General features: G+C 42.0%; 3 pseudogenes; all 3 read left to right on the top strand.

The window, feature by feature from the left end:
* The first annotated feature begins 3,328 nt into the window (after positions 1 to 3,328).
* Positions 3,329 to 3,686, top strand: LOC147995435 (elongin-B pseudogene; annotated as a pseudogene).
* Positions 3,687 to 7,282: 3,596 nt separating this feature from the next.
* LOC148006455 (elongin-B pseudogene) lies at positions 7,283 to 7,641 on the top strand (annotated as a pseudogene).
* Positions 7,642 to 11,242: 3,601 nt separating this feature from the next.
* On the top strand, positions 11,243 to 11,601 carry LOC148006456 (elongin-B pseudogene; annotated as a pseudogene).
* The last annotated feature ends 3,603 nt before the right edge of the window (positions 11,602 to 15,204 follow it).

Genomic DNA, 15,204 nt, shown 5'->3' on the forward strand with positions numbered 1-15,204 from the left:
GTGATTCTAATATGTCTGCCTTTATATGTTACTTGACCTTTTTCCCTTACTGCTTTTAATATTCTTTCTTTATTTTGTGCGTTTGGTGTTTTGACAATTATGTGACGGGAGGTGTTTCTTTTCTGATCCAATCTATTTGGAGTTCTATAGGCTTCTTGTATGCCTATGGGTATCTCTTTCTTTAGGTTAGGGAAGTTTTCTTCTGTGATTTTGTTGAAGATATTTACTGGTCCTTTGAGCTGGTAGTCTTCACTCTCTTCTATACTTATTATCCTTAGGTTTGATCTTCTCATTGAGTCCTGGATTTCCTGTATGTTTTGGACCAGTAGCTTTTTCTGCTTTACATTATCTTTGACAGTTGAGTCAATGATTTCTATGGAATCTTCTGCTCCTGAGATTCTCTCTTCCATCTCTTGTATTCTGTTGGTGAAGCTTGTATCTACAGCTCCTTGTCTTTTCTTTTGATTTTCTATGTCCAGGGTTGTTTCCATGTGTTCTTTCTTGATTGCTTCTATTTCCATTTTTAATTCCTTCAACTGTTTGATTGTGTTTTCCTGGAATTCTTTCAGGGATTTTTGCAATTCCTCTCTGTAGGCTTCTACTTGTTCTCTAAGGGAGTTCTTTATGTCTTTCTTGAAGTCCTCCAGCATCATGATCAAATATGATTTTGAAACTAGATCTTGCTTTTCTGGTGTGTTTGGATATTCCGTGTTTGCTTTGGTGGGAGAATTGGGCTCCGATGATGCCATGTAGTCTTGGTTTCTGTTGCTTGGGTTCCTGCGTTTGCCTCTCGCCATCAGATTGTCTCTAGTGTCACTTTGTTCTGCTATTTCTGACAGTGGCTAGACTGTCCTATAAGCCTGTGTTTCAGGAGTGCTGTAGACCTGTTTTCCTGTTTTCTTTCAGCCAGTTATGGGGACAGAGTGTTCTGCTTTTGGGCGTGTAGTTTTTCCTATCTACAGGTCTTCAGCTGTTCCTGTGGGCCTGTGTCTTGAGTTCACCAGCCAGGTTTCTTGCAGGGGAAAAGTTGGTCCTACCTGCGGTTCCAAGGCTCAAGTTTGCTCGTGGGGTACCGCCTAAGTCCTCTCCGCAGCGGCAGCAACCGGGAAGATCTGCGCCGCTCTTTCCGGGAGCCTCCGTGCACCAGGGTTCCAGATGATGTTTGGTGTTTTCCTCTGGCATCTGGATGTGCACAGAGTGCAGTCTCTTCTGGTTTCCCAGGCGTGTCTGCCTCTCTGAAGGTTCAGCTCTCCCTCCCACGGGATTTGGGTGCAGAGAACTGTTTATCCGGTCTGTTTCCTTCACATTCCGGCGGTGTCTCAGGCGCAGGGGTCCTGCCGTTCCCGGGCCCTCCCCTACGGGAACCCAGAGGCCTTATACAGTTGCCTCTTGGGCCAGGGATGTGGGCAGGGGTGGGCAGTGTTGGTGGTCTCCTCCGCTCTGCAGCCTCAGGAGTGCCCACCTGATCAGGCCGTGAGGTCTCTCTCCCACGGGGTTTGGGAGGAGAGAGCTGCTGCGGGCCGGGATCCGCGGGTGTGGGACTTCCTGTAAACACAGGAAGTGCCCAGTCCTAAAGGAATTTTGCCTCTGTGTGACCTGAGTTCTGCAGGCAGGTTTCTTGCAGGGGAAAAGTTGGTCTTACCTGCAGTTCCAAGGCTCAAGTTTGCTCGTGGGGTACTGCCTACGTCCTCTCCGCTGTGGCAGCAACCAGGAAGATCTCCGCCGCTCTTTCCGGGAGCCTACGTGCACCAGGGTTCCAGATGGCGTTTGGTGTTTCCTCTGGCGTCTGGATGTGCACAGAGTGCAGTCTCTTCTGGTTTCCCAGGCCTGTCCGCCTCTCTGAAGGTTTAGCTCTCCCTCCCACGGGATTTGGGTGCAGAGAACTCGAGAGAAAAGTTTTGTAATTAGATCAAAATGGTGAAATGTGGGATGTTGTCACAGGTGACACATTTACAAGGCAAAAGGAAGCTTGTCATTGAATGAGAAGGAAGGATGGGCAGGGAAAAATGTTGAAGGGAGAGGAGGAGACCAGATGGGAAAGGGGGAAGAGATGGGGGTGAGAGGGAGAGAAGCCGGTGCAGGACTATATGGTAGGTGACGGACGTTAAGATTCCCTGCTGCACCTTTACAGGTTGTTACAAATATTTTTAAGGGATGGATGTAAATTGGGCTTTATAGGTTTAGAGGGTCAATTATATCTTATAAATTGGGCCAAAGGTTATTGTGCAGTGTGTCCTTTCATGTAGCGATGTAAGTGTAAGAAAGTGTGGGACAGATGGTCTCTGTGGCCACAGAGTTGGGATGTGTATGTCTGGCAGGGAAACCGACTTGGGAAACTGATAGGTAGAGAGATTGCTGCCAGGCTCAGAGAGAAGCCTTTGGCTGTGTTGTATGGGATGGAGCAGAGCAGGTAAGATGTTTTCCTGGCTGATAATTAAGATTTCCATCAGATATCTTGGGGTATTGAGGTGCAGAACCTTGATGGGGAAAACAGCAGGCTTTTATATTTTATACTTTTACATGAACAGACAGCGAACCGACCCAATGAGCAACAGTCCACTAATAATCCAAAGAGTTGAAAGTTTTCATTTCTAAAGAAGAGGAGGGCAGGTTGGGGATTTAGCTCATTGTAGAGCGCTTGCCTAGCAAATGCAAGGCCCTCGGTTCCATCCCCAGCCCTTGAAAAAAAAAAAAAGAAGAAGAAGAAGAAGAAGTCAGCACCATGATAAGCCATGTGACATCTCAATATTAGGAATTTAAACAAAGAAACAGAGAAGCACCATGGGCTGGCACATTGTAGATTCCCTACTGTGTGACAAGTAATGGCAAGTCATAGAGTTAGAGATGTAAAGCTGCTCTTTAAAGTGCGTTGTTTCTAAAATCTTTCATGATACTCATATTTCTTTTAACGTGGGCTCCACAGGAATTCTGGGTGGAAATCCTAGTTAGACAAGCTGCTTAGTAAGGACCATTTTATTAACAGGTGAATAAGTTCAATTTTACAAAGAAGAGAGTAAAGACATTGCTTGAAACACGTGGGGATTTTCAACATAGTTTGGTACTTGGAGTTAGTGAACAATTTTTCCCTATCTAAGTAGAGAGTTGTGATAAATACCTTTAACTCTGGTCAGAGTGGATACAGACATATATTGTGGAAGATGTGAAGGTTAATTAAACACCTGTGGCTCTGGGTAGAGAGCTGAACAGATGGATGCATTTTGGCTAATGTCCTGAATTTTAAATTGGTTTTTGGTATTAGACTTGATAGAAGATGTTTAAGTTTGTCTAAAGGAGAGTACAGAGGGTGGAGCCAGAAGCAGCCGCCGACATGGATGTGTTTCTCATGATCCGGCGCCACAAGACCACCACCATCTTTACGGACGCCAAGGAGTCGAGCACGGTGTTCGAACTGAAGTGCATCGTCGAGGGCATCATCAAGCGGCCGAAGGGGAGCAGCGGCTGTACAAGGACGACCAGATCCTCAATGATGGAAAAACTCTGGGCGAATGTGGCTTCACCAGTCAGACAGCAAGGCCACAGCCCCCAGCCACAGTGGGCCTGGCCTTTCGAGCAGATGACACCGTTGAAGCACTGCTTATTGAACCCTTCTCCAGCCCTCGGAGCTTCCAGATGTGATGAAGCCACAGGATTCTGGAGGCAGTGCCAATGAAAAAGCTGTGCAGTGAGGGCCCCAGGCCTAAACCCTAGAAACCCACTCCCCCAATAAGAAAAGATTTGGCTGTCTAAAAAAAACAAAAAACAAAAAAAAATGAGAGTACAGAGATTATGAGAATCACATGGGGATTTTCATGCATGGATCAAAACTTAGGTCGGGAAAAATTAGTCCCTGGATCCACTTAGAGTATCCAATGTTACTTAGCAGTAATTAAGGTTCAATAAAATCTGTGACTCCGAGTAAAGAGCTAAACAGATGGAGATAGATAGATAGATAGATAGATAGATAGATAGATAGATAGATAGATATTTGTATTAAAGTTAAACAAAAATCTTTAGCCTAAAATATGTCCATCTCTAAAGCTCTCTACCCTGAGTCAAAGTCCTGGTTTGATACATGGCGTATTGGTATTAGAATTGATAGAAGTTTTTAAATGTGTTTTATGTGTTAGCCGCTAAAAACCATATCTCTGGTTGATGACGGCCAGCGAGGGTGTGTGGTTACTTTTGATATATTCCAGAACAGGAAGCTCAGATTCTCTTCACGTGGGCTCCACCGGATTATTCGGTTCATTTCCTGATATCATAGAGTACAAAAGTGTATCAGGCTCATTGTTTAGCTTACTTCATGTGTTAAAAGTCGTTTAATCGTCATAATGGGTGTGCCTTTGAGTTTTATGGTTATATTATTAGTCCGGGAAGGAGTACAAGATACAAGCTATTTGGATACAGACTGAGTAACACAGTATTTTGGGACAAATGTTTTGTCTTTGTGCTTTTACAAAGTGTGGTTAGGCTCTGGAAACCTCACAGAGTCCTACTGATCTGATTTGATAGAGGTAGACCTCCTGAAAAATGATTCAGGAGATTCAAACAGAAAAAGTTATCTGAATCCTAAACCTTTGTCTTGAGAGTTGTATGATGCGAAGTGTGCCTACTTGGACTCCTGGTCTCAAAGACTTTCAGGCGGGTCCAATCAGGACACACATGCTACAGCATGTGCTTCATTATTCCTACCCCCTACCCACAAGGATATCTCAACGCCCATGTACAGCTTGAAGAAGTTACAGAAGAGTCTTCGTCCCAGTTCCCTAGACTTTTGGGAGGCTGAAAGGGATTATTCTGAAGTTGTTTTTATGAGGAATTTAGAAATGGTTGTTATTTAACTGGGAGGAAGTAGATAGGGTTATACAGTCATAATCTCATGTGGTAACTAAGCTAGCATCATATCTGTGCTTTGGTATACAATTTATTTGACGAAAAATTGTAAAAGTACAAGTTTTAGAGTCAATCCTTCTAGTGATGTCATTACAAAGATCTGAGATGATTACACCTCTGATTTAAGACACAAATAACAAATTCATGACTCTGAGTTTGACACTTGAACCTTTCAAGATAATATTTAGGATTTGGAGACAACAGTCCAGATTACTTTATATAGATCGATGTTCTTCAAAAACGTCAGAAATCCACAAAATTTGAGATTTAAATTTATTTATCCTTTGTTGAGACATATCTGCTCCTAACCGTTCCCTTTCCCTGATTTAATGAAGAATTTGAACATCTCGACCTCCAGGTGATGCCATACTTTGTGGCAAGGCAGCCACTGCACAAAGCTGCCTGTTTCATCTGCACACTAATACTGTCCAGAAAAGGACAAGTCATGCAGAATAGTTGACTGATAAGCCCAACCAAGACAGGGTGAACAGCCCTTCCTCATCTGCATTTCCACAGTCTGTCAGTTGATTTGGGGCCAGAAGGCTGAAGTCTTCCCTCACGTGTTGCTAACAGGGTACTGTGCTGGTGGAGAGTGCTCTCTACAACCTGTCAGTTCTAGAAGGTGTTTTAGGCTTCCTATGTGTGTAGATACTTGGCCATTCTCAGATTTCTGACGGGGTTGAAGACTGATTATAGGCTCATAGCTTATGAGGCTGTTTAACTCTGAACATATATATATATATATGTACATATACATGAATATATATATATATTATATATCATTGGAGATTTATGAGATAGTATACAAGCTAGCCAAAATACAATATGGATGTTAAGACTTCTCTAAACTTGGAATGGATAACTGAATGTTCTGCTCATCTGACAGTGTTGGACTGGATGTTAGATTTACTTTATGCTTTTAATTACAACACATTAAGAGTTGTGTTCAGGTTGTATTTGAGAGAAAAGTTTTGTAATTAGATCAAAATGGTGAAATGTGGGATGTTGTCACAGGTGAGACATTTACAAGGCAAAAGGAGGCTTGTCATTGAATGAGAAGGAAGGATGGGCAGGGAAAAATGTTGAAGTGAGAGGAGGAGACCAGATGGGGAAGGGGGAAGAGATGGGGGTAAGAGGGAGAGAATCCGGTGCAGGACTATATGGTGGGTGACGTTAAGATTCCCTGCTGCACCTTTACAGGTTGTTACAAATATTTTAAGAGATGGATGTAAATTGGGCTTTATAGGTTTAGAGGGTCAATTATATCTTATCAATTGGGCCAAAGGTTGTTGTGCAGTGTGTCCTTTCATGTAGCGATTTAAATGTAAGAAAGTGTGGGACAGATGGTCTCTGTGGCCACAGAATTGGGATGTATGTGTCTGGCAGGGAAACCGACTTGGGAAACTGATAGGTAGAAAGATTGCTGCCAGGCTCAGAGAGAAGCCTTTGGCTGTGTTGTATGGGATGGCGCAGAGCAGGTATGATGTTTTCCTGGCTGATAATTAAGATTTCCATCAGATATCTTGGGGTATTGAGGTGCAGAACCTTGATGGGGAAAACAGCAGCCTTTTAGATTTTATACTTTTGCATGAACACACGGCAAACCGGCCCACTGAGCAACAGTCCACTGATAAGCCAAAGAGTTGAAAGTTTTCATTTCTAAAGAAGTCGAGGGCAGGTTGGGGATTTAGCTCACTGGTAGAGCGCTTGCCTAGCAAATGCAAGGCCCTGGGTTCGGACCTCAGCTATGAAAAAAAAAAAAAAAGAAAGAGGAGGGCAGCACCATGTTAGCCATGTGGTATCTCAATATTAGGAATTTAAACAAAGAAACAGAGAAGCACCCTGGGATGGCACATTGTAGATTCCCTGCTGTGTGACAAGTAATGGCAAGTCATAGAGTTAGAGATTTAAAGCTGCTCTTTAAAGTGCGTTGTTTCTAAAATCTTTCATGATACTCATATTTCTTTTAACGTGGGCTCCACAGGAATTCTGGGTGGAAATCCTAGTTAGACAAGCTGCTTAGTAAGGACCATTTTATTAACAGGTGAATAAGTTCAATTTTACAAAGAAGAGAGTAAAGACATTGCTTGAAACACGTGGGGATTTTCACCATAGTTTGGTACTTGGAGTGAGTGAACAATTTTTCCCTATCTAAGTAGAGAGTTGTGATAAATACCTTTAACTCTGGTCAGAGTGGATACAGACATATATTGTGGAAGATATGAAGGTTAATTAAACACATGTGGCTCTGGGTAGAGAGCTGAACAGATGGATACATTTTGGCTAATGTCCTGAATTTTAAATTGGTTTTTGGTATTAGACTTGATAGAAGATGTTTAAATTTGTCTAAAGGAGAGTACAGAGGGTGGAGCCAGAAGCAGCCGCCAGCATGGATGTGTTCCTCATGATCCGGAGCCACAAGACCACCACCATCTTTACAGACACCAAGGAGTCGAGCACGGTGTTCGAACTGAAGTACATCGTCGAGGGTATCATCAAGCGGCCGCCAGAGGAGCAGCAGCTGTACAAGGACGACCAGCTCCTCAATGATGGAAAAACTCTGGGCGAATGTGGCTTCACCAGTCAGACAGCAAGGCCACAGCCCCCAGCCACAGTGGGCCTGGCCTTTCCAGCAGAGGACACCGTTGAACCGCTGCTTATTGAACCCTTCTCCAGCCCTCGGAGCTTCCAGATGTGATGAAGCCACAGGATTCTGGAGGCAGTGCCAATGAACAAGCTGTGCAGTGAGGGCCCCAGGCCTACCCCCTAAAAACCCACTCCCCCAATAAAAAAAGATTTGGCTGTCTAAAAAAAAACAAAAAACAAAAAAAAGGAGAGTACAGAGATTATGAGAATCACATGGGGATTTTCATGCATGGATCGAAACTTAGGACGGGACAAATTAGTCCCTGGATCCACTTAGAGTATCCAATGTTACTTAGTAGTAATTAAGGTTCAATAAAATCTGTGACTCCCGGTAAAGAGCTAAACAGATGGAGATAGATAGATAGATAGATAGATAGATAGATAGATAGATAGATAGATAGATATTTGTCTTAAGGTTAAACAAAAATCTGTTGCCTAACATATGTCCATCTCTAAAGCCCTCTACCCTGAGTCAAAGTCCTGGTTTGATACATGGCGTATTGGTATTAGAATTGAGAGAAGTTTTTAAATGTGTTTTATGTGTTAGCCGCTAAAAGCCATATCTCTGGTTGATGACGGCCAGCGAGGGTGTGCGGTTAATTTGATATATTCAAGAATAGGAAGCTCAGATTCTCTTCACGTGGGCTCCACCGGATTATTCGGTTCATTTCCTGATATCATAGAGTACAAAAGTGTATCAGGCTCATTGTTTAGCTTACTTCGTGTGTTAAAAAGTCGTTTAATCGTCATAATGGGTGTGCCTTTGAGTTTTATGGTTATATTATTAGTCCGGGAAAGAGTACAAGATACAAGCTATTTGGATACAGACTGAGTAACACAATATTTTGGGACAAATGTATTGTCTTTGTGCTTTTACAAAGTGTGGTTAGGCTCTGGAAACCTCACAGAGTCCTACTGATCTGATTTGATAGAGGTAGACCTCCTGAAAAAATGATTCAGGAGAATCAAACATAAAAAGTTATCTGAATCCTAAACGTTTGTCTTGAGAGTTGTATGAAGCGAAGTGTGCCTACTTGGACTCCTGGTCTCAAAGACTTTATCAGGCGGGTCCAATCAGGACACACATGCTACAGCATGTGCTTCATTATGCCTACCCCCTACCCAGAAGGATATCTCAACGCCCATGTACAGCTTGAAGAAGTTACAGAAGAGTCTTCGTCCCAGTTCCCTAGACTTTTGGGGGGCTGAAAGGGATTATACTGAAGTGGTTTTTATGAGGAATTTAGAAATGGTTGTTATTTAACTGGGAGGAAGTAGATAGGGTTATACAGTCATAATCTCATGTGGTAACTAAGCTAGCATCATATCTGTGCTTTGGTATACAATTTATTTGACGAAAAATTGTAAAAGTACAAGTTTTAGAGTCAGTCCTTTTAGTGATGTCATTACAAAGATCTGAGATGATTACACCTCTGATTTAAGACACAAATAACAAATTCATGACTCTGAGTTTGACACTTGAAACTTTCAAGATAATATTTAGGATTTGGAGACAACAGTCCAGATTACTTTATATAGATCGATGTTCTTCAAAAACGTCAGAAATCCACAAAATTTGAGATTTAAATTTATTTATCCTTTGTTGAGACATATCTGCTCCTAACCGTTCCCTTTCCCTGATTTAATGAAGAATTTGAACATCTCGACCTCCAGGTGATGCCATACTTTGTGGCAAGGCAGCCACTGCACAAAGCTGCCTGTTTCATCTGCACACTAATACTGTCCAGAAAAGGACAAGTCATGCAGAATAGTTGACTGATAAGCCCAACCAAGACAGGGTGAACAGCCCTTCCTCATCTGCATTTCCACAGTCTGTCAGTTGATTTGGGGCCAGAAGGCTGAAGTCTTCCCTCACGTGTTGCTAACAGGGTACTGTGCTGGTGGAGAGTGCTCTCTACAACCTGTCAGTTCTAGAAGGTGTTTTAGGCTTCCTATGTGTGTAGATACTTGGCCATTCTCAGATTTCTGACGGGGTTGAAGACTGATTATAGGCTCATAGCTTATGAGGCTGTTTAACTCTGAACATATATATATATATATATACATATACATGAATATATATATATATTATATATCATTGGAGATTTATGAGATAGTATACAAGCTAGCCAAAATACAATATGGATGTTAAGACTTTCTAAACTTGGAATGGATAACTGAATGTTCTGCTCATCTGACAGTGTTGGACTGGATGTTAGATTTACTTTATGCTTTTAATTACAACACGTTAAGAGTTGTGTTCAGGTTGTATTTGAGAGAAAAGTTTTGTAATTAGATCAAAATGGTGAAATGTGGGATGTTGTCACAGGTGAGACATTTACAAGGCAAAAGGAGGCTTGTCATTGAATGAGAAGGAAGGATGGGCAGGGAAAAATGTTGAAGCGAGAGGAGGAGACCAGATGGGGAAGGGGGAAGAGATGGGGGTAAGAGGGAGAGAATCCGGTGCAGGACTATATGGTGGGTGACGTTAAGATTCCCTGCTGCACCTTTACAGGTTGTTACAAATATTTTAAGAGATGGATGTAAATTGGGCTTTATAGGTTTAGAGGGTCAATTATATCTTATCAATTGGGCCAAAGGTTGTTGTGCAGTGTGTCCTTTCATGTAGCGATTTAAATGTAAGAAAGTGTGGGACAGATGGTCTCTGTGGCCACAGAATTGGGATGTATGTGTCTGGCAGGGAAACCGACTTGGGAAACTGATAGGTAGAAAGATTGCTGCCAGGCTCAGAGAGAAGCCTTTGGCTGTGTTGTATGGGATGGCGCAGAGCAGGTATGATGTTTTCCTGGCTGATAATTAAGATTTCCATCAGATATCTTGGGGTATTGAGGTGCAGAACCTTGATGGGGAAAACAGCAGCCTTTTAGATTTTATACTTTTGCATGAACACACGGCAAACCGGCCCACTGAGCAACAGTCCACTGATAAGCCAAAGAGTTGAAAGTTTTCATTTCTAAAGAAGTCGAGGGCAGGTTGGGGATTTACTCACTGGTAGAGCGCTTGCCTAGCAAATGCAAGGCCCTGGGTTCGGACCTCAGCTATGAAAAAAAAAAAAAAAGAAAGAGGAGGGGAGCACCATGTTAGCCATGTGGTATCTCAATATTAGGAATTTAAACAAAGAAACAGAGAAGCACCCTGGGATGGCACATTGTAGATTCCCTGCTGTGTGACAAGTAATGGCAAGTCATAGAGTTAGAGATTTAAAGCTGCTCTTTAAAGTGCGTTGTTTCTAAAATCTTTCATGATACTCATATTTCTTTTAACGTGGGCTCCACAGGAATTCTGGGTGGAAATCCTAGTTAGACAAGCTGCTTAGTAAGGACCATTTTATTAACAGGTGAATAAGTTCAATTTTACAAAGAAGAGAGTAAAGACATTGCTTGAAACACGTGGGGATTTTCACCATAGTTTGGTACTTGGAGTGAGTGAACAATTTTTCCCTATCTAAGTAGAGAGTTGTGATAAATACCTTTAACTCTGGTCAGAGTGGATACAGATATATATTGTGGAAGATATGAAGGTTAATTAAACACATGTGGCTCTGGGTAGAGAGCTGAACAGATGGATACATTTTGGCTAATGTCCTGAATTTTAAATTGGTTTTTGGTATTAGACTTGATAGAAGATGTTTAAATTTGTCTAAAGGAGAGTACAGAGGGTGGAGCCAGAAGCAGCCGCCAGCATGGATGTGTTCCTCATGATCCGGAGCCACAAGACCACCACCATCTTTACAGACACCAAGGAGTCGAGCACGGTGTTCGAACTGAAGTACATCGTCGAGGGTATCATCAAGCGGCCGCCAGAGGAGCAGCAGCTGTACAAGGACGACCAGCTCCTCAATGATGGAAAAACTCTGGGCGAATGTGGCTTCACCAGTCAGACAGCAAGGCCACAGCCCCCAGCCACAGTGGGCCTGGCCTTTCCAGCAGAGGACACCGTTGAACCGCTGCTTATTGAACCCTTCTCCAGCCCTCGGAGCTTCCAGATGTGATGAAGCCACAGGATTCTGGAGGCAGTGCCAATGAACAAGCTGTGCAGTGAGGGCCCCAGGCCTACCCCCTAAAAACCCACTCCCCCAATAAAAAAAGATTTGGCTGTCTAAAAAAAAACAAAAAACAAAAAAAAGGAGAGTACAGAGATTATGAGAATCACATGGGGATTTTCATGCATGGATCGAAACTTAGGACGGGACAAATTAGTCCCTGGATCCACTTAGAGTATCCAATGTTACTTAGTAGTAATTAAGGTTCAATAAAATCTGTGACTCCCGGTAAAGAGCTAAACAGATGGAGATAGATAGATAGATAGATAGATAGATAGATAGATAGATAGATAGATAGATATTTGTCTTAAGGTTAAACAAAAATCTGTTGCCTAACATATGTCCATCTCTAAAGCCCTCTACCCTGAGTCAAAGTCCTGGTTTGATACATGGCGTATTGGTATTAGAATTGAGAGAAGTTTTTAAATGTGTTTTATGTGTTAGCCGCTAAAAGCCATATCTCTGGTTGATGACGGCCAGCGAGGGTGTGCGGTTAATTTGATATATTCAAGAATAGGAAGCTCAGATTCTCTTCACGTGGGCTCCACCGGATTATTCGGTTCATTTCCTGATATCATAGAGTACAAAAGTGTATCAGGCTCATTGTTTAGCTTACTTCGTGTGTTAAAAAGTCGTTTAATCGTCATAATGGGTGTGCCTTTGAGTTTTATGGTTATATTATTAGTCCGGGAAAGAGTACAAGATACAAGCTATTTGGATACAGACTGAGTAACACAATATTTTGGGACAAATGTATTGTCTTTGTGCTTTTACAAAGTGTGGTTAGGCTCTGGAAACCTCACAGAGTCCTACTGATCTGATTTGATAGAGGTAGACCTCCTGAAAAAATGATTCAGGAGAATCAAACATAAAAAGTTATCTGAATCCTAAACGTTTGTCTTGAGAGTTGTATGATGAGAAGTGTGCCTACTTGGACTCCTGGTCTCAAAGACTTTATCAGGCGGGTCCAATCAGGACACACATGCTACAGCATGTGCTTCATTATTCCTACCCCCTACCCAGAAGGATATCTCAACGCCCATGTACAGCTTGAAGAAGTTACAGAAGAGTCTTCGTCCCAGTTCCCTAGACTTTTGGGGGGCTGAAAGGGATTATTCTGAAGTGGTTTTTATGAGGAATTTAGAAATGGTTGTTATTTAACTGGGAGGAAGTAGATAGGGTTATACAGTCATAATCTCATGTGGTAACTAAGCTAGCATCATATCTGTGCTTTGGTATACAATTTATTTGACAAAAAATTGTAAAAGTACAAGTTTTAGAGTCAGTCCTTCTAGTGATGTCATTACAAAGATCTGAGATGATTACACCTCTGATTTAAGACACAAATAACAAATTCATGACTCTGAGTTTGACACTTGAAACTTTCAAGATAATATTTAGGATTTGGAGACAACAGTCCAGATTACTTTATATAGATCGATGTTCTTCAAAAACGTCAGAAATCCACAAAATTTGAGATTTAAAATTATTTATCCTTTGTTGAGACATATCTGCTCCTAACCGTTCCCTTTCCCTGATTTAATGAAGAATTTGAACATCTCGACCTCCAGGTGATGCCATACTTTGTGGCAAGGCAGCCACTGCACAAAGCTGCCTGTTTCATCTGCACACTAATACTGTCCAGAAAAGGACAAGTCATGCAGAATAGTTGACTGATAAGCCCAACCAAGACAGGGTGAACAGCCCTTCCTCATCTGCATTTCCACAGTCTGTCAGTTGATTTGGGGCCAGAAGGCTGAAGTCTTCCCTCACGTGTTGCTAACAGGGTACTGTGCTGGTGGAGAGTGCTCTCTACAACCTGTCAGTTCTAGAAGGTGTTTTAGGCTTCCTATGTGTGTAGATACTTGGCCATTCTCAGATTTCTGACGGGGTTGAAGACTGATTATAGGCTCATAGCTTATGAGGCTGTTTAACTCTGAACATATATATATATATATACATATACATGAATATATATATATATATTATATATCATTGGAGATTTATGAGATAGTATACAAGCTAGCCAAAATACAATATGGATGTTAAGACTTTCTAAACTTGGAATGGATAACTGAATGTTCTGCTCATCTGACAGTGTTGGACTGGATGTTAGATTTACTTTATGCTTTTAATTACAACACGTTAAGAGTTGTGTTCAGGTTGTATTTGAGAGAAAAGTTTTGTAATTAGATCAAAATGGTGAAATGTGGGATGTTGTCACAGGTGAGACATTTACAAGGCAAAAGGAGGCTTGTCATTGAATGAGAAGGAAGGATGGGCAGGGAAAAATGTTGAAGCGAGAGGAGGAGACCAGATGGGGAAGGGGGAAGAGATGGGGGTAAGAGGGAGAGAATCCGGTGCAGGACTATATGGTGGGTGACGTTAAGATTCCCTGCTGCACCTTTACAGGTTGTTACAAATATTTTAAGAGATGGATGTAAATTGGGCTTTATAGGTTTAGAGGGTCAATTATATCTTATCAATTGGGCCAAAGGTTGTTGTGCAGTGTGTCCTTTCATGTAGCGATTTAAATGTAAGAAAGTGTGGGACAGATGGTCTCTGTGGCCACAGAATTGGGATGTATGTGTCTGGCAGGGAAACCGACTTGGGAAACTGATAGGTAGAAAGATTGCTGCCAGGCTCAGAGAGAAGCCTTTGGCTGTGTTGTATGGGATGGCGCAGAGCAGGTATGATGTTTTCCTGGCTGATAATTAAGATTTCCATCAGATATCTTGGGGTATTGAGGTGCAGAACCTTGATGGGGAAAACAGCAGCCTTTTAGATTTTATACTTTTGCATGAACACACGGCAAACCGGCCCACTGAGCAACAGTCCACTGATAAGCCAAAGAGTTGAAAGTTTTCATTTCTAAAGAAGTCGAGGGCAGGTTGGGGATTTAGCTCACTGGTAGAGCGCTTGCCTAGCAAATGCAAGGCCCTGGGTTCGGACCTCAGCTATGAAAAAAAAAAAAAAAAGAAAGAGGAGGGCAGCACCATGTTAGCCATGTGGTATCTCAATATTAGGAATTTAAACAAAGAAACAGAGAAGCACCCTGGGATGGCACATTGTAGATTCCCTGCTGTGTGACAAGTAATGGCAAGTCATAGAGTTAGAGATTTAAAGCTGCTCTTTAAAGTGCGTTGTTTCTAAAATCTTTCATGATACTCATATTTCTTTTAACGTGGGCTCCATAGGAATTCTGGGTGGAAATCCTAGTTAGACAAGCTGCTTAGTAAGGACCATTTTATTAACAGGTGAATAAGTTCAATTTTACAAAGAAGAGAGTAAAGACATTGCTTGAAACACGTGGGGATTTTCACCATAGTTTGGTACTTGGAGTGAGTGAACAATTTTTCCCTATCTAAGTAGAGAGTTGTGATAAATACCTTTAACTCTGGTCAGAGTGGATACAGACATATATTGTGGAAGATATGAAGGTTAATTAAACACATGTGGCTCTGGGTAGAGAGCTGAACAGATGGATACATTTTGGCTAATGTCCTGAATTTTAAATTGGTTTTTGGTATTAGACTTGATAGAAGATGTTTAAATTTGTCTAAAGGAGAGTACAGAGGGTGGAGCCAGAAGCAGCCGCCAGC

The sequence above is a fragment of the Rattus norvegicus genome, chromosome 3 (genome assembly GCF_021556685.1).
Source record: "Rattus norvegicus strain SHRSP/BbbUtx chromosome 3, alternate assembly SHRSP_T2T, whole genome shotgun sequence".
In the NCBI taxonomy this organism is placed as follows: Eukaryota; Metazoa; Chordata; class Mammalia; order Rodentia; family Muridae; genus Rattus; species Rattus norvegicus.